This window comes from Scyliorhinus torazame, chromosome 10, assembly GCF_047496885.1.
Source record: "Scyliorhinus torazame isolate Kashiwa2021f chromosome 10, sScyTor2.1, whole genome shotgun sequence".
Taxonomy (NCBI): Eukaryota; Metazoa; Chordata; class Chondrichthyes; order Carcharhiniformes; family Scyliorhinidae; genus Scyliorhinus; species Scyliorhinus torazame.
This window is the reverse complement of record NC_092716.1, coordinates 256,670,104-256,690,219: the sequence shown is the minus strand read 5'-3', so window position 1 is coordinate 256,690,219 and position 20,116 is coordinate 256,670,104. Positions and strand designations below refer to the sequence as shown.

At 49.0% G+C, this 20,116-nt stretch overlaps 1 protein-coding gene and 1 pseudogene across 1 annotated transcript in view; both read left to right on the top strand.

Annotated features, from left to right (window-relative positions):
• nav2a (neuron navigator 2a) overlaps positions 1–20,116 on the top strand; it is a 1,224,858-nt gene that overhangs the window by 436,330 nt on the left and 768,412 nt on the right. The window lies entirely within an intron of this gene.
• Positions 7,340–7,465, top strand: LOC140384977 (5S ribosomal RNA; annotated as a pseudogene).

Genomic DNA, 20,116 nt, shown 5'->3' with positions numbered 1-20,116 from the left:
CCCCCACGAGCAGTGCTACAGAAGCACGCCCCCAAAAGAAGAGCAAGTTCTCCTGACGAAGCTTTGCCCGAGTGTACAGCACACTGAGACTATCCGCTCCCCCACAGGTGACAACAGGGGGAGGTTCTCTTTTGTTAGCGTAAACCATAAAGCATCCAATCCTACTCCCCCCCCCCCTTCCAATTGGACAATGCTCCAGTTTGACAGTCAGCATCTCTGACATGGTGTTAAAGAATGATACCCAAAAGCTTAACAACTTGGGGCATGACCAGAACATATGAGTATGATTAAGTGGTCCCTGAGAACATTGCCCTTGAAAATAACAGTCATCCTTGCCTGGGTCAGATGAGCCCCGTGGACAACCTTGAACTGGATTAAACTAAGCCGAGCACAGGAGGACGTGTAGCTGACCCTGCAAAGAGCCTCGCTCCACACCTCCTCATCCAGAAAAGGACTCCATTCTGCCTACCATTTTACCTTCACCTCATCCAACGGGGCCGACTCTGCTGATAGGATGTGACCACAAATACCTCAAATAATCCGCCCCACAGACCCGGCCAAAGATAAAATCCTCTTCCGCAGGGATGATGGTGGTGCCAGAGGAAATGAAGGGAAAGTCTTTCTCCAAAGGGGGCTGGGATTCTCCAATAATGGGGATAAATCCCCACACCGTCGGGAAAACTGGCGCCAACCACTCCGGCGTCAACTACCCCCGAAAGTGAGGAATCCTTCACTTACCTCCACTTTCTAGGGGGCTAGGTTGACGCTGGAGTGGTTGGCGCCGCTCCAGCCGGCGGCGAAGGGCCCGCGTGAGTTCGCGTATGCGCGGACCGACCGGTGTATTTCCGCGCATGCGCGGGGGTTCTCTTCTCCGCCTCAGTCCCCAGGCAAGATGGCAGAGCCCTACAGGGACCCAGCGCGGAGGAAAGAAGGCCTCCACGAAACCAGCCTGCCTGCCCATCGATGGGTTCCGATCGCGGGCCAGGTCCCGGGGCCGGATCCTCCCCCACCCCCGCACACTTACCTGCCAGGTCCCGCCGGTGTTTGAGGTGAGTAATTCACTCCGGTGAGACTGGCCAAAAGTTTTTTTTTAAAAATATATTTATTAAAGTTTTTTAACACAATTTTTCTCCCTTACAAACAATAACCCCCCCCCCACCCCACTAAACAAAAAAAAACGAGAAATCGCGCAGAGCAAGATATATACATGGCAAAATGATATATTTACACAGCTTTGTACACTGGCCCTCACCCATACGTGCCAGTTTCCCCAACCCTTCATGTTATCTCTTGCTCATCCACCCTCCCAGGCAGTACCCCCCCACCCCCTCCCAGGACGTCGTCGTCTCACCATCCCCCCCCCCAAGGTTGCTGCTGCTGCTGACCGACCTTCCTCTAACGCTCCGCGAGATAGTCTGGGAACGGTTGCCACCGCCTGTAGAACCCCTGCGCAGACCCTCTCAAGGCGAACTTAATCCTCTCCAACTTTATGAACCCAGCCATATCATTTATCCAGGCCTCCACGCTGGGGGGCTTCGCCTCCTTCCACATTAGCAAGATCCTTTGCCGGGCTACTAGGGATGCAAAGGCCAGAATGCCGGCCTCTTTCGCCTCCTGCACTCCCGGTTCGTCCACTACTCCAAATATTGCTAGCCCCCAGCTTGGCTTGACCCGGACTTTCACCACCTGAGATATTGCTCCCGCCACTCCTCTCCAGAACCCCTCCAGTGCCGGGCATGACCAAAACATATGGACATGGTTCGCCGGGCTCCCTGAGCACCTTCCACATCTGTTCTCTACCCCAAAGAACCTACTCAACCTCGCCCCCGTCAAGTGCGCTATGTGGACCACCTTAAATTGTATCAGGCTGAGCCTGGCACACGAGGAGGAGGAATTAACCCTACCTAGGGCATCAGCCCACAGACCTTCCTCGATCTCCTCCCCCAGCTCCTCCTCCCATTTACCCTTCAACTCTTCTACCAGCGCCTCCCCGAGACTGGCCAAACGTTGACGGCCACTTGGCCCATCGGGGTTCGTAGAATCGCCGGAGGGGCTGCTGCCAATGGCCCCTGACCGGCATGGCGGGAATCCTGCCGACCCTCGAAAAACGGTGCCGAAGAATAGGGCAGCCGGCGGCGGGGTGGGATTCGCGCCGATATCCGGGGAATCTCCGCCCAACGAAGGATCGGAGAATCCTGGCCCACGTATCTGGAAGTATCTAAACAAATAGATCTCAGGGAGATGAAATTCTTCCGATACTCCTCAAAATGAGCAAATCTTCCCTCCCCCATGAACAAGTCCCCAAACTTTCCAGATCCTTTCCCTCTCATGTTCTAAACCCCCGTAGCTTCATTATCTCACCCATAGTGTAGACTGGGTCCATAATATAACAAAGAGGAATTCTCTGGTCCGCCAGCCGTGTTTTCCGGCACGGGGAAACCCGTGGGTGTGGGTGCGCTGCCTGTGGACTGGAGGATCTCGCCGATGGAGAATCTCGCTGCCTGCGTTCCTTCCCTCCCCGACTTATCCCCTTCCACTTACTATAAAATTGTATTGCTATGGCCACTGGTTCCACTGCTAAAGAAAATAGAAGTGGAGACAATGCCCATTCCTACCTCATACCGCTATTCAGTGGAAAATACCCCGAGTTCAACGCATTAATGCGGACATGAGCAGTTGCGGCTTTTTCCTACTCGTTAGCAACACCGGGGTTGAGGCGAGTGAGTACTGATGGTCCACCAGCCTCTGCCGCTCCACCCCCGCAGCCCTTACCATATGCGCTTTGGAGGAAATTATATTCCCCCTGATAACCATCTCAAGGGCTTCTCACAGACTAGATGGCGAGATAGCCTCACTTTTATTGAATCCGATATACTCCCAAATGGCAGAGAATATACGTTCGCAAAATCCTTTGTCTGCCAACAACACCGTATCCAATCTCCATGGCGGGTATTGGGAGGGACCTGACCCTAGGGCCAAATCTACAAAATGTGGAACACGGTCCGAAATCACAATCATCGAATATCCCACCTTCTTTACCCGGGCGAGGAGAGACCAACGCACCGCAAAAAAAGTCAGTCTGTGAGTTAACTTAGTAGACATAGGAAGAAAAAAATATCCGTATCCCTTGGGTGCAAAAAACGGCTTGGTCCTCCCTCCCCCACATCCGCTCCATTGAGCCTACAACATGTTTACCATTCCGGTCATTCGTTGATCGGAGTCCCGGAAGCAGCCTCCGCCATTTTCTCCACCAAAGAGCTCCGAGAAACGTCCAAATCCGCCGACGAACTTCTGTCTTAAACTTTCTTTGCCTTAGTCTTTCTAGGCATTTCCCTAATGTGGCTGCCTTATACCATCGATCAGTTGGGATTTTAGGCAAAAATACTTCCAGAGACTGGGCGAAAAAGACTAAAAATAAAGTACAGGTGGCAGGAGCCACCTCACGTGCAACTTCTCCGTACATACCACGACCGGAGGGCGTGGCAAAGACATTTGAACAGATGGCCGGCCTCAGCCTTAGAAACAAAAAATGCCCAAGATGCATTGCACAACAGCGAACGTGTCACTTGGTCAGATAACCTGTCAGTAAATTGAACAAATGGGAATTATGTCAGTAGAGCAAGAGTTAAGAAAATAAAACTTGCATTTATAAAGTTCCTTTTACAATGTCCCAAAGTGCCTCACTGGAAATGAGCTACTTCTAGAGTAAGGTCTCTATTAGAAAGTAAAGGAAATGAGGCTGTGAGTATGTGGGCAGCAAGGCTCTAAAGAGCAGTGGGATAAATTACAGGAAATCAGTTTCCGGTTGGTGGAGGAGTTGGTTGTTTGCTGAAACACTGGGATATGTCCCTTTCTTCCGGATAAACATTGCCATCAGATCTATCATATACACCTCTGGGAGAAGCTGGGACTTCATTCAAAAGACCACCCCTCAGATTATCATAGACTATCATAGAATTTACAGTGCAGAAGGAGGCCATTCGGCCCATCGAGTCTGCACCGGCTCTTGGAAAGAGCACCCCACCCAAGGTCAACGCCTCCACCCTATCCCCATAACCCAGTAACCCCACCCAACACTAAGGGCAATTTTGGACACTAAGGGCAATTTATCATGGCCAATCCACCCTAAACCTTCTCCCATTCGTACATTACACATTTTCTTTTACACCAAGAGGTAGAGAGATTTATTGTTTCTTATGTGTTTGTTATTTTTCTTTATGCAGGATACTTCCTGTTTATTCCGTTCTTTCCCCTTTCTTTTACTTTGCCATTGTCACTTTTGATCCATGGGTGGTTACTATCCCCACTGTGCAGAAAGACGCCATTCGGCCATCGAGACGGCACTGGCCCTTCGAAGGAGCATTCTACCCATGTACACCCGCCCCAACCCCATAATCCCGTAACCCAGCCCACACATTCCTGGACACTAAGGGGCAATTTAGCATGGCCAATCCACCTAACCAGCACATCTTGGACTGTGGGAGGAAACCGGAACACCCGGAGGAAACCCACGGCGAGAAAGTGCAAACTCCACACAGACAGTGACCCAAGGACGGAATTGAACCTGGATCCCTGGCGCTGTGAGGTAGCAGTTATAACCACAGTGCTACCCTACTGCCATATTGCTGGGCAGGTACCTTTCAGTCAAGAAACCGAGAGAGTGAGGAATTGAGAAGTTTTCGGCGAGAACAGTCTTGTAACAAGTGCTGATTGGATCTTGGCTGAGTGGACTGATTTGCAGAGATCCAAGGAGCTCAGTTTGAATCATAGACTCACAAAGAAAAGGGGCGGGATACTCCGTCGGCCGACGTCGAAATCGTGAAACGTGTTTGGGTGGATAATCAGTTCCGATGGCGGAATCGCGGCAGGCGCCGATTTGATGTCAAATCGCAATTCTCCGTCGTCTCGACTGCGCTGTCAGTGCATTCCAGAACACGTGTTCAGTAAACGCCGTTTGCATATCATTAGCGGGCCTGACCCGGTATTCTCCGGGGCCTCCACGATTCTCTGCCATCGATGGGTCCAATTCCCGACGGTGCGGTTGAAAAATCGTGAAACCGATGTCGTGGCTGATGAGGGAGAGAGAGGAGGTAGGACCAGAGAGGCATGACTGAGGGCTGCCGTGCAGGGCACTGGCTGGGCTGGCTGGGTGGGGAGGGGGGGGGCTGACGGGGCCAGGGGTGTGGAGATGGGGAGGGGGGGAGTGGATTTGGAGGCAGAGCCCGCAATGCCAACTGGGCCACCATGTAGCCCATTGGACATGGTTGGGCACGGGGGGTATGCACCATGCTAGCATGTCGGCCTTTCACCCTCTGCATATAATGGATATTGTAATTCAAGCAGCAATGGTGGCCTTCTTGCTCGTCGTCGCAGCCCTGGGGGGTTGCCCTGCGGCTGTATGAGCTGGCGCTGTTCGAGGAGAAGGAAACCAATGTTGTGGCCGATGAGGAACAGACAGGAGTTGCAGGAAATGTGGCTGAGTGCGACCTCGGCGGGGTGTTCCCATTGAGGTCCGATGGATAGCGGGCCGTTGACCTCTCGATTCTCGCCCAGAACAGACACCGTTTTTGTTTGGTTAGATCGCGCCTAAAGACTCTTTCCTTTTACTTATGATTTTTTAACCCCTTTCTTCCCCTCTGTATTTTTCTGTCTTCTGTGTGTGAGTAGAGGTTGGGGGGAAATTAAAGAGGGGGATTAGGAGTTGGATAATAGTTAACCAGTTGTAATTGCTGCATATTTCATTATAGTTCTTGTTATAAATAAACAGTGTAGAGGAGATTTACCAGGATGCTGCCTGGACTGGAGGGCATGTCTTATGAACAAAGGTTGAGAGAGCTAGGGCTTTTCTCATTGGAGCGAAGAAAGAAGAGAGGTGACCTGATAGAGGTGTACAAGGTGATGAGAGGCATGGATAGAGTGGATAGTCAGAGATTTCTCCAGGCTGGAAATGGCTGTCACAAGGGGACATAGTTTTAAGGTGATTGGAGGAAGGTATAGGGGAGATGTCAGAGGTAGGTTCTTTACACAGAGAGTGGTGGGTGTGTGGAATGCACTGCCAGCAGAGGTGGTGGAGTCAGAGTCATTAGCGACATTTAAGCAACTCTTGGACAGGCACATGGACAGCAGTAAATTGAAGGGGTGGAGGTTAGGTTGATCTGAGATTAGGATAAATGGTCGGCACAACATCGTGGGCCGAAGGACCTGTACTGTGCTTTGCAGTTCTATGTTCGATGTAATTGTGTTTAAACTTACAAACCTGGGGCGGGATTCTCCGACCCCCCGCCGGGTCGGAGAATCGCCGGGGGCTGGCGTGAATCCCGCCCCCGCCGGTTGCTGAATTCTCCGGCACCGGAGATTCGGCGGGGGCGGGAATCGCGCCGTGCCGGTTGGCGGGCCCCCCCCCCCCGCGATTCTCCGGCCCGGATGGGCCGAAGTCCCGCTGCTAAAATGCCTGTCGCGCCGGCGTAGATTAAACCACCGACCTTACCGGCGGGACAAGGCGGCGCGGGCGTGCTCCGGGGTCCTGGGGGGGGCGCGGGGCAATCTGGCCCCGGGGTCCTGGGGGGGGGCGCGGGGTGATCTGGCCCCGGGGGGTGCCCCCACGGAGGCCTGGCCCGCGATCGGGGCCCACCGATCCGCGGGCGGGCCTGTGCCGTGGGGGCACTCTTTCCCTTCCGCCATCGCCACGGTCTCCACCATGGCGGAGGCGGAAGAGACTCCCTCCACTGCGCATGCGCGGGAATGCCGTCAGCGGCCACTAACGCTCCCACGCATGCGCCGCCCGGAAATGTCATTTCTGCGCCAGCTGGCAGGGCACCAAAGGCTTTTTCCGCCAGCTGGCGGGGGGGAAATTCGTACGGCGCGGGCCTAGTCCCTTAGGGTTGGGGCTCGGCCCCCCAAGATGCGGAGCATTCCACACCTTTGGGGCGGCGCGATGCCTGACTGATTTGCGCCATTTTGGGCGCCAGTCGGCGGACATCGCGCCGATACCAGAGAATTTCGCCCCAGGTGTCTGTAATTATTGGGCAGCCAGGGGCCAAAGACTTTGGGTATTTTTCTAAGAATTATTGGTGAATTCAGCTGCATTGTGACTCCGGGTCAAGTGGGGCAGGAATTGACCATGCACTAACCCAGGGTGTCGTAACAACACTGGGGAGGGCCACACTTTCAAGTGATGCATAACCTGAAGGAATATCCACTTCATGACATGTGATGTGTAGCATTACAAGTTTATTTTTGTTGGTGAATGACAGGTACTTTCATTACCATATAGACTGCAATGTATCAGACTAATAATGCTGTGTCCAGTAATTCTTGAATGTGGAGGATCCATCAGTCTGCTTATGGCCATACTAGTCTGAAAACTGAAAACGCCCAATCTCGACTGATCTTGGAAGCTAAGCAGACTCAGGCCTGGTTAGTACTTGGATGGGAGACCCCCTGGGAATACCAGGTGCAGTATGGCGGCACATTAGCACAGTGGTTAGCACTGTTGCTTCACAGCTCCAGGGTCCCAGGTTCGATTCCCGCTTGGGTCACTGTGCGGAGTTTGTACGTTCTCCCCGTGTCTGCGTGGGTTTCCTCCGGGTGCTCCGGTTTCCTCACACAAATCCCAAAAGCCGTGCTTGTTAGGTGAATTTTTACATTCTGAATTCTCCCTCTGTGTACCCGAACAGGCGCCGGAATGTGGCGACGAGGGGATTTTCACAGTAACTTTATTGCAGTGTTAATGTAAGTCCACTTGTGACAATAAAGGTATTCCTGGCTTGAGTTAGTAAAGCTGCTGTAGTTTACATGAGGGAGGGATCAGCAATGGAATTATTGCTTACTCCTTCCATAACGAGTTATTTTCAACAAACCATCTTATTACTGAGTGGTAAATTATTGGAAAATATTGAGCATTAAAATGTTTTCCAAGAGGCAAAACAAAACTGCTACCACTGAGCCAAGGTTTGGTGCCCTTGAGTTGAACAGTTAATCGTTTTTATCGCCTTTTCTCTGCATACATGCAACTTTAAGTGAGTCCTGGCATATATCAGTACTTTAATGGCCTAAATCTTTGGTTCTTAAGAACGCAATTGCAGCATTTTGACATGAGATATTCAAAACTCTTGTCATATATCTGACTTGTTTAAGAGACTCCATGGTTTAAAGCTCACTCACACCATCTACAAAGACGTTCAAGTAATATGAGCAGAAGAACAGATTTTCTTTCACAGGATAAGAGTTCTGAATATTATTTTTGGCTATTCTTGAAACAGCTTTTGTCTTGGTGGCTGAATTTAGCTTCTGTTGGGCTAATTAAAATGGAGCACAGGGACTCGGCCCGTTTTTGCACTTTGTCGAAAGGCTCAATCATGTATACAGAGGCTCACACTCTTTTACAATCTGCACGCTCCCTTGCTTATAATAACCTTCTCCCATACGTCACATTGCATATTTTCTTTTACAGCAAGTTGTCAAGAGATTTATTGTTTCAAGAATGCAATCATGCCTTATGTGTTTGTTATTTTTCTTTACGCTATGGTGCCACACGTCAGGAAGTCAAGTAATGTATAACCTGAAGGAATATCCACTTTATGACATGTGACTTGCAGTATTACAAGTTTATTTTTGTTGGTAAATGACAGGAGCTTTCATTACCATGTTGCCAGCAGTGTATCAGACTAATAATGCAGTGTCCAGTAATTCATGAATGTGGAGGATCCATAAGCAAGGGTATTCCTGGTTCTAGTTAGTAAACCTGCTATAGTTTACATGAGGGAACGATCAGCAATGGAATTAATGCTTACACCTTCTGTAAAAGAGTTTTTTTTAACAAATCATCTTATTGTTGACTGGTAAATTATTGAAAAACATTGAGCATTAAAATGTTGTACAATTTTGGTCTTGTCTGAACCATCTCTTAAACTTCATATATACAACACCAATTCTATCTATTCTACGTTAAGAAGCATGAATATGAGATGTTCTTAAAAAGTTTGATACTGGCCTTTCACTAACAGCCGAGTTTAAATCCATCTCTGACGAATCAATTGCAAGTCTCCTCTGAAAAATGAGTTTCGTAGCCTCAGCTCTTTGCTCTAAATTTGGCACTAAATTGGCAGTTTCATCACAGAGACCACAGGATGACTGAATCATATCACTTTGGTGGCCAGTGGCTGGTCTTGTAAAACTCTTTTTGAAGTTTTGTTGGAAGGAGTGCGGAGGAGTTAACCAGGTGGAATCTGGCGTGGGAACTCTTCCTGACTGTTACTGCTTGAAAAACGTTTCCTTCCTCAGTACCACCATCCTTCACTTTGAACAGCACACCCTTCACAAATTGACAAAAAGAAAAATACTGCTGGTAATTATGTCTTTATGTATTTCTAAACCAGTTGATTTTCCAAGTCTGTGGTGTGTAGTGCTTGCTGTGTGTCTCAAGTGCGATACAACATTTCAGGCTTTATTTAGAGTTTGATCTTTTATACATTTTTTTCTGTAAATAATTATTGTGGGATTTGTTTTAGTCAATTTTGGAAAGAACATTTATATAGCCCTTTCTGTGCCTGTTAATGTCAATTTAAAGGAATGTGACAAGTATTGAAAAATGTGGATTTAGTCAATGTGTGATTATCTTAATATTTATTATTTCTTGTCACATCTGTGAGCTGACTTAGTGTTTTATTATTCAACAAAGATTACTTTAAAGCAAACAGCTGTCACTGAAGTATAATTTAGAGAAATGGCTGCTTTAATCTACTGTACAATTGGCTGTTGGAATTTTTGCAGAAAAGAAATAAACAGTCCCTCATGCAAAATGAGGCATCAGCTGAATACATAATTTGGTGAACAAATTGCAAAACAGCACTCCCATTTTAAGAAAAATCCTGGGTTAGCACTGCTGCCTCACTGCACCAAGGACCCGGGTTCGATCCCGGCCCCAGGTCACTATCCGTGTGGAGTTTGTTTGCACAGTCTCCCCGTATCTGCGTGGGTCTCACCCCCACAACCCAGAGATGTGCAGAGTAGGTGAATTGGCCAGGCTAAATTGCCCCTTAATTGGAAAAAAAAAAGAATTGGGTACTTTAAGTTTTAAAAAAAAAGAGAAAATCCTGGATTATGAAACATGTTGTTAATGCAGTCCTTTTAAAAAGTGCTGCAACAAGACCATTCCTCCACGTTGCACCATTTTTATGCTTATTCATTGTGGCTTTTTTTAAAAATCATTCACATGCAGCACCATATGGCCATCATTTAATGCCCATCACCTATTTGCTGCAGAGAAGGTGATGGTGAGACATTGTTTTAAACATTTAACCAGGTGATTTGCTGTTCCACTTCTGAGGGTTGCTAAATGTCAACCTGTGGGTCTGGAATCGCATTTTCGTCCCAGGTTGGATAGGGATGGTAGAGTTCTGTCCCCAGAGGATATTAACGAACCAGATGGGTTTTAGTAACAATCCAATAATTTCATGCTCACCATAAAACCATAAGACATAGGAGCAGAATTAGGCCACTCGGCCCATCGAGTCTGCTCCGCCATTCAATCATGGCTGATATTTTCTCATCCCTATTCTCCTGCCTTCTCTCCATAACCCCTGATCCCCGTGTTAATCAAGAACCTATCTATCTCTGTTTTAAAGAATTGGCCTCCACAGCCTTCTGTGGCAAAGAGTTCCACAGATTCACCACCCTCTGGCTGAAGGAATTCCTCCTCATCTCTGTTTTAAAGGATCGTCCCTTTAGTCTGAGATGGTGTCCTCTGGTTCTGGTTTCGCCTACAAGGGGACATATCCTCCCCACCATTACTGATACTCTTTTTTAATTATAGATTTTATATTAGTTTTTTGAGATATTTTTATTCAAACAAGATTTTCATTATAACAAAAAAAAACGTATAATACCAAAGTTCCATCCACCCAATCCCCCAGTCCCCCTCTCCCCTCCCCCTTCAACCGCCATAGAGAACACAGAACCGGAATAAAAAATATAAAAAGACAACCCCCCCCCCCCCAACAGCTGATGGTAATCGGTTCCCTTGCTGGCACCTCGAGTAGAACCCTTCCGCTGACCCCCTCAAGGTGTACTTGATCTTCTCAACCCGATCAAACGCCTTCTCCGTGTCCATCGAAATAATCACCTCTGGCTCGGTCCCTGAAGAGGGAGACAACACAACATTTGACAATGGGCAAGTGAAAGGCAGATGTAGTATAACCTGGATAAATGCGAGGTTATCCACTTCGGTAGCAAAAACAAGAAGGCAGACTGTTATCTGGAGAGGGGAATGTGCATTGCGATCTGGGTGTCCTCTTACACCAGTCACTGAAGGTAAGCATTCAGTTACAGCAGGCGGTAAAGAAGGCAAATGGTATGCTGGCCTTCATAGCGAGAGGATTCGAGTACAGGAGCAGGGATGTCTTGCTGAAATTATGCAGGGCCTTGGTGAGACCACACCTGGAGTATTGTGTGCAGTTTTGGCCTCCTTTTCTGAGGAAGGATGTTCTTGCTCTAGAAGGAGTGTAGCGAAGATTTACCAGACTGATTCCTGGGATGGCAGGACTGACGTATGAGGAGAGATTAGGATTGTATTCGCTGGAGTTCAGAAGAATGAGGGGGGCTCTCATCGCAACCTTTAAAATTCGAACAGAACTAGACAGGTGGATGCAGGAAGGATGTTCCCGCTGGCGTGTGCCCAGAACCAGGGGTCACAGTCTGACGATACGGGGTAGACCATTTAGGACTGGAAGGAGGAGAAATTTCTTCACCTAGAGAGTGGTGAGCCTGTGGAATTCGTTACCACAGGAAGTAGTTGAGGCCAAAACATAGTGGGCGGATTCTCCGTCAGCCGACGCTGGAATCGCGAAAAGCAATTGGGTGGAGAATCAGTTTTGACAGCAAAATCGCAATGCTCCGGTGCCTCGATAGCGGTGCCAATGCATTCCACTCCGCACGTACAGTAAACACCGTTGGCATATCATTAGCGGGCCTGACCCACTACTCTCCAGAGTCTCCATAATCCTCCGCATCCACCGGGGGGAATTCGCAACTGCGAGGTTCACTTGTGCTTTCAAAAATGATGGCAGACGGTAGAGGGGAGTGGAGGAATAAGCCTCTGGTAAGAATTATGATGTGGAACATCCATGGGTTAACCGGGCCGATTAAGAGGTCTCGGGCTTTTGCACACCTGAGGAGCTTGAAGGCGGAGGTGATCTTTTTACAGGAGATGCACCTCCAGGTGAAGGATCAGGATGGGCTGAGGAAAGGATGGGTGGGACAAGTATTTCACTCAGGGTTTGACTCGAAGTCGTGGAGGGTGAACAAAAGGACGGGGTTTGTGGGGGCCAAGGAAGTGCGGGATCCGGGGGGGTAGATATGTGATAGTGAGTGGGGTGCTGGAGCGGACACCGATGGTGCTAGTCAATGGATATGTGCTGAATTGGAATGATGTGGGGTTTGTGAAGGGTTTACTGGGAACGATCCCGGACTTGGATACGCACCAGTTGATTATGTATGATGGAGAGGAGGATGGACAGGTCAAGCACCAAGTCAATGGGAAGGTTGAGGATGGCGAAGGAGTTGGGAGGGTTTATGAAATGTGTTAAATAGTTGATCCATGGAACCTGGGGGCAGGTGGAGGGAGTACTCCTCACACGTGTATAAGGTGTATTCGAGAATTGATTTCTTTGTGGTGAGCCGAGCGGTGTTGATGGAGATGGTGGGGGTGGAGTATGTGGATATTGTGATTTTGGGTCACGCGCCGCATTGGCTGGAGGTGAGGCTCAGCTCGGGGCAAGTGCCGAAGCTGGGATGGAGGCTGGATTCGGGTCTCTTGGCAGAGAAGGGGTCGACTATTTGGGATTACGTGGAGATGAATCAGAATGGGGAAGTGCCGGCGGCCACATTCTGGGGGGGTTAAAGGCAATGGTCCGAGGGGGATTATCTCGTTCAAGGCACACAGGGATAGGAGGAGGAGGGAGGAGCATCGCCGGTTGTTCGACGAGATAGTCAAGGTGGACAGGAGATGCTCAGGGGTTCCCACTGAGGAGTTGTTGGCGGAGAGGAAGGGGTTGCAGGGGCAGTTCAATAGGTTGACAATGGGAAGGGCAGTGGGGCAGCTACAGAGGGTGAGGGGGGTGCAATATGAATACGGAGCGAATGCGAGCCGTGTGCTGGCCCACCAGCTGGGAAGGCAGGATGCGTCCAGGGAAATTCTAACGGTGCGAACAAAGGGGGAGATAGGACTGAGCTGGGGAGGATAAATGTGGTGTTCAGGGGGCATTATGTGAAGCTGTACAGGGTCGAGCCGGGTGGTGAAGAAAGGGATACGGGACGGTTGGAAGTGGAGTGGGGGCAGGCTCGGGGGTGCTGCTGGGGCTGAGGGAGGTGATTGATAGCATTAGGTGGGTGAAGTCTGGGAAGGCTCCAGGGTCGGATAGCTTTCCAGCTACAGTTGGCACCGATTTGTTGGGGATGTTTAGCGAGGCGTTGGAGCAGGGGGAGCTGCCAGAGACACTGATGCAGGTGTCGATCATACTAATCCCGAAGAAGGGGAAGGATCTGTTGGGGTGTGGGTCTTACAGGCAGGTTTCATTGTTGAACACTGATGTGAAAGTGCTGACTAAGTTAGTGACGGGGAGGATGGAGGGATGTGTGCCGGGGTGGTTGCTGCAAATCAAACGGGTTTTGTAAAGGACAGTCAGCTCTCTCGTAACATCAGGAAGCTGTTAAATGTGGTCATGACTCCGTCAGTATGGCGGGTGCTGGAGGTTATTGTCTCGATGGATGCATATCGGGTGGAGTGAATGTATTTATTTGAGATCTTGGATAGGTTTGGGTTTGGCCCGAAGTTTGTGGCCTGGATGCGTCTGTTGTGTGTAAATGTATGCAGAAAGGAGATGAGTTCATTGAGTTTTGGACAGTACAGGGGTACGAGGCAGGAGTGTCTGCTGTCGCTGTTGTTCGGGCTGGCAATGGCCCTTAGGGGGTCAGTGGAATGGCAGGGGATTGTGAGGGGGAGTAGGGAGCACCGGTGTCGCTGTATGTGGACGACCTGTTGTTGTTTGTGTCGGACCCGCTGGAGAGTATGGGTAGGATCACGGGAATTTGGGGGTGTTGCCATTCAAGGTAGCTGGGGAAAGGTTCAGGTATTTGGGGATTCAAGTGACGAGGGAATGGGCTACGACGCACAAGTGGATTTTGACAACATTGGTGGAGGAGATTGGGGGGGATTTTAAGAGATGGGGTACATTACAACTGACACTGGCAGGGAGGGTGCAGGTGGTAAAGATGAATGTGGTGCCAAGGTTCCAGTTTATTTTCTAGACCCTCCCAATCTTGCTCCCTAAGGCCTTCTTACGGAAACTGGAGACAGTGATTCTGGAGTTTATATGGGCAGGGAAGATGTCGAGGGTAAAGAGAACCCTGCTGCAGACACAGAGGCAGAAAGGGGGGGTCGATGTTCCCGAACCTGCTGCATATTAGACAGTGAAGGTGGAGAAGGTGAGGCAATGGAGGGGGTGGGGAGTAGGTCAAGGTAGAGGCGGAGTCCTGTTACGGTTCCAGTCTGAGGTATATGGTGACGGCCCCGCTGCCACTAGCTCCGGGGAAGTATACAGGGAGCCCGGTGATACAGTCGACGGTCAGGGTGTGGAATAAGCTGCGGAAACACTTTAAGTTGGAGGGGATGTCGGTGTTGACACCGCTGTGCGAGAATCACAGGTTTAATCCGGGGGAGAAGGATGGGATTAATGGGAAGTGGAGGGAAGGGGGGCTGGTGAGGGTGAAGGACTTGTACTTGGAAGGGAAGTTTGCAAGTCTGGATGAGTTGAGGGTGAGATTTGAGTTGCCGAGGGGGAGTGAATTTATACATATGCAGGTGAGGGACTTTGCGCAGAAGGAGTGGAGAGCGTTTCCCAGCTTGTCGGAGTACACCTTATTGGAGCAACTGCTGTTCCCGGAGAAGTTGGGAGAGGATAGGATTGGGCATATGTATGGGTGGTTGGGAGAGCGACGAGGGTACAGATGGTGAGGATTAAGATCAAATAGGTTGAAGAGTTAGGGGAGGAAATAGGCTGGGGACTATAGTGCGAGGCGATGCATAGGGATGAATTCAACCTCCTCCTGCGCAAGGATGAGCTTGATTCAGTTCAAGATGGTGCACAGGGTACATATGACCCTGGGGGAGGATGAGTGGGTTCTTCCACGGGGTGGGCGATGACTGCGAGAAGTGTGGGGCCGCGAATCATGTGCGCACATGCGTGAAGCTGGCTAGGTATGAGGAAACGGTGTTTGGGACGCTATCTAAGATTGTGGGAGTGGAGGTCAGGCCGGATCCAATGGTGGCGATGTTTGGGATATCAGAAGTGCCGGAGCTGCTGGAGGGAGAGGGGGCCGATGCTGTGGCCTTCGCCTCTCGAATTGCCCACTGGCGGATCTTGCTCAATTGGAGGTCGGATACGCTGCTGGGGTGGCGGCCTGGCTGGGGGGTCTGTACGATTTTTGTCCGGTTAGAAAAGATTAAATTTGAGTTGAGGGGTCAGCAGAGGGCTTGGAGACACAGTGGGAGTTGTTCATGACTGTGTTTGAGGAACTGTTCGTTGCGGGAGGGGAGGGGGGGAGGAGGGAGAGGGGAGGTGGTAAAAAGGGGGAAAATTGTACAAACTGTGGACTGTGAGTTTGTGGAGTGTGTTTTGTCTCTGTTTTTAACACATGCTTTGGTACAAAATACATTTTTTAAAAAGGAGGTTGGCTGTGGTTGGGGTGGACGGCCACGGAACACCATTACCGCAGGCTGCCATGCAACTGTGCACGCCGCTAACTGCCCACTCTGAACCTAGCGCCACGGGTCTTATGGGTACCCCGCCAGGCCACTCCTCCTAGATACTCTCTGGCCCGAGTTGAACCATCAACGGGATGGGTGCGCTCCAGTGCAAGCAGTGCTATATTGTTGCCGGGGATGAGTGTGTGTGTGGAGGGTGGAATGCTGCAGCATGTCAGCCTCTCGAGTGTAAATCCCGACCCCTGCGGATCCAACACAGTTTCTCATTGGATTCGATCGTGTTCCACGTGGCGCTGGTGCTAGCCCCTCAACAGCCGCTGAATTGGTCCGGGTGTGCCGCCAGTTTTGCTGTCGTAGAACTCCACGAATCCGACCCCGGTGTCAACACTTAGTCTCAGGAACGGAGAATCCCGCCGAGTATGATTTCAAGAAGCAGTTAGATATATCACTTAGGGCGAAGAAGATCAAAGAATATGGGGGAAAGCGGGATGAGGCTATTGAGTTGGATGATCAGCCATGCTCATAATTGAAGGGCTGAATGGCCTCCTCCTGCTCCTATTTGCTATGTTTCTATGTTAACCTCGTAATATTGGCCGAGAACTGACCCTTAACAAATCCAGTCTGCTCCTCCAAAATCACCCCAGGTAGGCAGGGCTCCAAACTCTTTGCCAACACCTTATCTAACAACTCAGCGAAATAGGCCGATACAACCCACATTCCATGGGATCATTGTCCTTTTTCAGGATCAAGGAAATCAACGCAAGCGCCAGCGTCACTGGCAACATCCCCGATGGGCGCGAGGGAAAAAAAGAAAACTCCTAAACCCTTGGAAACTTAAATCTCCACGGGTCTGCACCCCCCCCCCCCCATCTGTTCCATGAATGCCAATATCTCCTTTGCCACCCATGATGGATTCAGAGACTTCAAACTCGACCTACCCAACCTGGGATCCAAAATACTATTAAACCCCACCACCCGTTTTAATTAGATGATGTGAGTCAAGATCTTGGATCGACGACAGCACCTTATTAATGATCCCAGTTCGGTGCATACACATCAACCAAACACCACCAGCCTGCCCGCCAACGACGCACTAATGATTACGTATCTCCCACCTGGGTCTGCTAATAAGTAAGAAAGAACCCAGGGAGAGACCGACAGGGGGACCAGAGGACCGCTCACAAAGCAATAAGAATAAAACAAACACCAATCCCCCCAGGGTGAAAGGAAGGGCCGAGGATAGGACCCGGAGACAGCAGAAAGGTGGGGGGGGGGGGTTGCCGAAAATGAACAACGTGTAAATGTAACCGTTTCATCCATTTATTGTACATATTTAATATAAATATATATTTTTTAAATTTGTAATGCGTCAAATGCAGAAGCCAAAAAATAAATTAAAAAGATAGAAAATAGAAGCAGGAGGAGGCCATTCGGCCCTTCGAGCCTGCTCCGCCATTCATTATGATCATGGCTGATCATCAAGTTCAATACCCTGATCCTGCCACCACCCCCCCCCCCCACCCCCGCCAATATCCTTTGATCCCTTTAACCCCAAGAATTATATCTAATTCCTTCTTCAAATTATACGTTTTGGCCTCAACTACTTTCTGTGGTAGCGAATGCCACAGATTCACCACTGGAGAAGAGATGTCTCCTCACCTCAGTCCTACACAGTGGTACAGTGGCTAGCACTGTTGCTTCACAGCTCCAAGGTCCCAGGTTCAATTCCAGCCTTGGGTGACTGTGTGGAGTTTGCACTTTCTCCCTGTGTCTGTGTGGGTTTTCTCCGGATGCTCCAGTTTCCTCCCACAGTCCAAAGATGTGAAAGTTAGGTGGACTGGTCATGATAAATTGCTCCTTAGTCTCCGGCAGGTGGGGTTACTGGGTTACGGGGATAGGGTGGAGGCGTGGCCTTAAGTAGGGTGCTTTTTCCAAGGGCCGGTGCAGACTCGATGGGCTGACTGGCCTCCTTCTGCACTGTAAATTCTATGGTTCGATAAAATGTTTACTCCTTATCCTCTAACTACATTAACCTCATTGACACTACACCCGTGTGCTTCACCAGATGCCGGTGTTATGTAGTTACATTGTGTACCTTGTGTTGTCCTATTATGTATTTTCTTTTCTTTTCACGTACTTAATGATCTGTTGAGCTGCTCGCAGAAAAATACTTTTCACTGTACCTCGGTACACGTGACAATAAACAAAATCCAAATCCAAATCCAAACTATGACCCCTAGTTCTGAACTCCCCCACCATCAGGAATATTCTTTCTGAATCTACCCTGTCTAATCCTGTTAGAATTTTCTAAGTTTCTATGAGATCCCCTCTCACTCTTCTAAACTCTAATAAATATAATCCTAACCGACTTAGTCTCTCCTGATTTGACAGTTCTGCCATCCCAGGAATCAGCCGGGTAAACCTTCGCTGCACTCCCTCCAGAGCAAGAACATCCTTCCTCAGATAAGGACACCAAAACTGCGCACAATACTCCAGGTGTGGCCTCACCAAGGCCCTGTACAATTGCAGTAAAACATCTCTGTTCCTATAGTCAAATCCTCTCGCTATGAAGGCCAACATACCATTTGACTTCTTTACTGCCTGCTGTACCTCCACACTTACTTTCAGCGACTGATACATGAGGACACCAAGGTCTCGCTGAGTATCCATCTCTCTCAATTTACACTCATTCAAATAATAATCTGCCTTCCTATTTTTGCTACCGAAGTGGATAACCTCACATTTATCCACATTATGCTGCAGGCATGTGCCCACTCGTTCAGCCTGTCCAAATCACACTGATGAATCTCTGCATCCTCCTCACAGCTCACCCTCCCACCCAACTTTGTATCATCTGCAAACTTGGAGATAATACATTTAATTCCCTCATCCAAATCATTAATATATAATGTGAACAGTTGGGATCCTAGCACAGATCCCTGTGGTACCCCACTAGTCACTGCCTGCCGATCAGAAAAAGACCAACTTTCTGCTTCCTGTCTGCTAACCAGCTTTCTATCCATCTCAAGACACTACCCGCAATCCCATGTGCTTTAACTTTACGTATTAATCTGCTACCACCTTGTCGAAAGCCTTCTGAATGTCTACATAAACCACATCCACCGGTTCTCCCTGGTCAACTCCACTAGTTACATATTTAAAGAATTCTAGTAGATTTGTCAAGCTTGATTTTCTTCTCATAAATCTATGCTGACTTTGTCTGATTACACCACTGCTTTCCAAATGCTGTGCTATGAAATCCTTGATAATGGACTCCAGCAACTTCCATACTACCGACATTAGGCTCCCTGGTCTATAATTCCTTGTTTCCTCTCTACCTCCATTTTTGAATAGCGGGGTTATATTCGCCACCTTACAATCTGTAGGAACTATTCCAAATCCCAAAGAATTTTGGAAAATGACCACCAATGGATCTACGGCTTCTAGGGCCACTTTCTTTAAGTACTCTGGGATGAAGATTATCAGGCCTTGGCGATTTGTCCGTCTTCAATCCCATTAATTTCCCAAACCATTTCTTTACAGGGGCTGGTTGAGCACAGGGCTAAATAGCTGGCTTTGAAAGCAGACCAAGGCGGGCTAGCAGCGCGGGTTCAATTCCTGTACCAGCCTCCTCGAACAGGTGCCAGAATGTGGCAACTAGGGGCTTTTCACAGTAATTTCATTTGAAGCCTACTTGTGACAATAAGCGATTTTCATTTCATACTAACACTAATTTCCTTCAGTTCCTCACTAAAACTTGTGTTTCTCAGAACCTCCAGTACATTATTCATGTCTTCCTTTGTGAAGACAGAAGCAAAGTACAAATTTAGTTCCTCAGTCATTTCTTTGTTCCCTGATATGAATTCCCCTGTTTCTGACTGTAAGGGGCCTACATTAGTTTTTATCAATCTGATTCCCTTTACATACCTATAGAAACTTTTGCAATCAGTTTTTATGTTCCCTGTTAGTTTACTTTCAAATTGTATTTTCCCCTTAATAATCAATCCCTTAGTCTGCCTTTGCTGAATTTGAAACTGCTCCCTATCTTCAAATCTATTGCTTTTTCTTGCTAATTTGTATGCCTTTTCTTTAATTTCCCTTGTAAGCCATGGTTTGGCCACAGTTCCCTTTCGACTTTTGCGCCAACTAGGAATAATTAACCACAGAAAAAGCCATCCTCTTATTAATGAACACAGTGCCCCCTTGCGCCCTACAATCAAAACCCGAGTGACATACCTGCTCCACCCATCCCTCCCGCCACCTTGATTCTCAGATGGGTCTCCTGTAGAAAAACCACATCCTCCTTCTTAGGTATGCAAATATCTGGGACCTTTGTACTGTGACTCCTGCACAGGG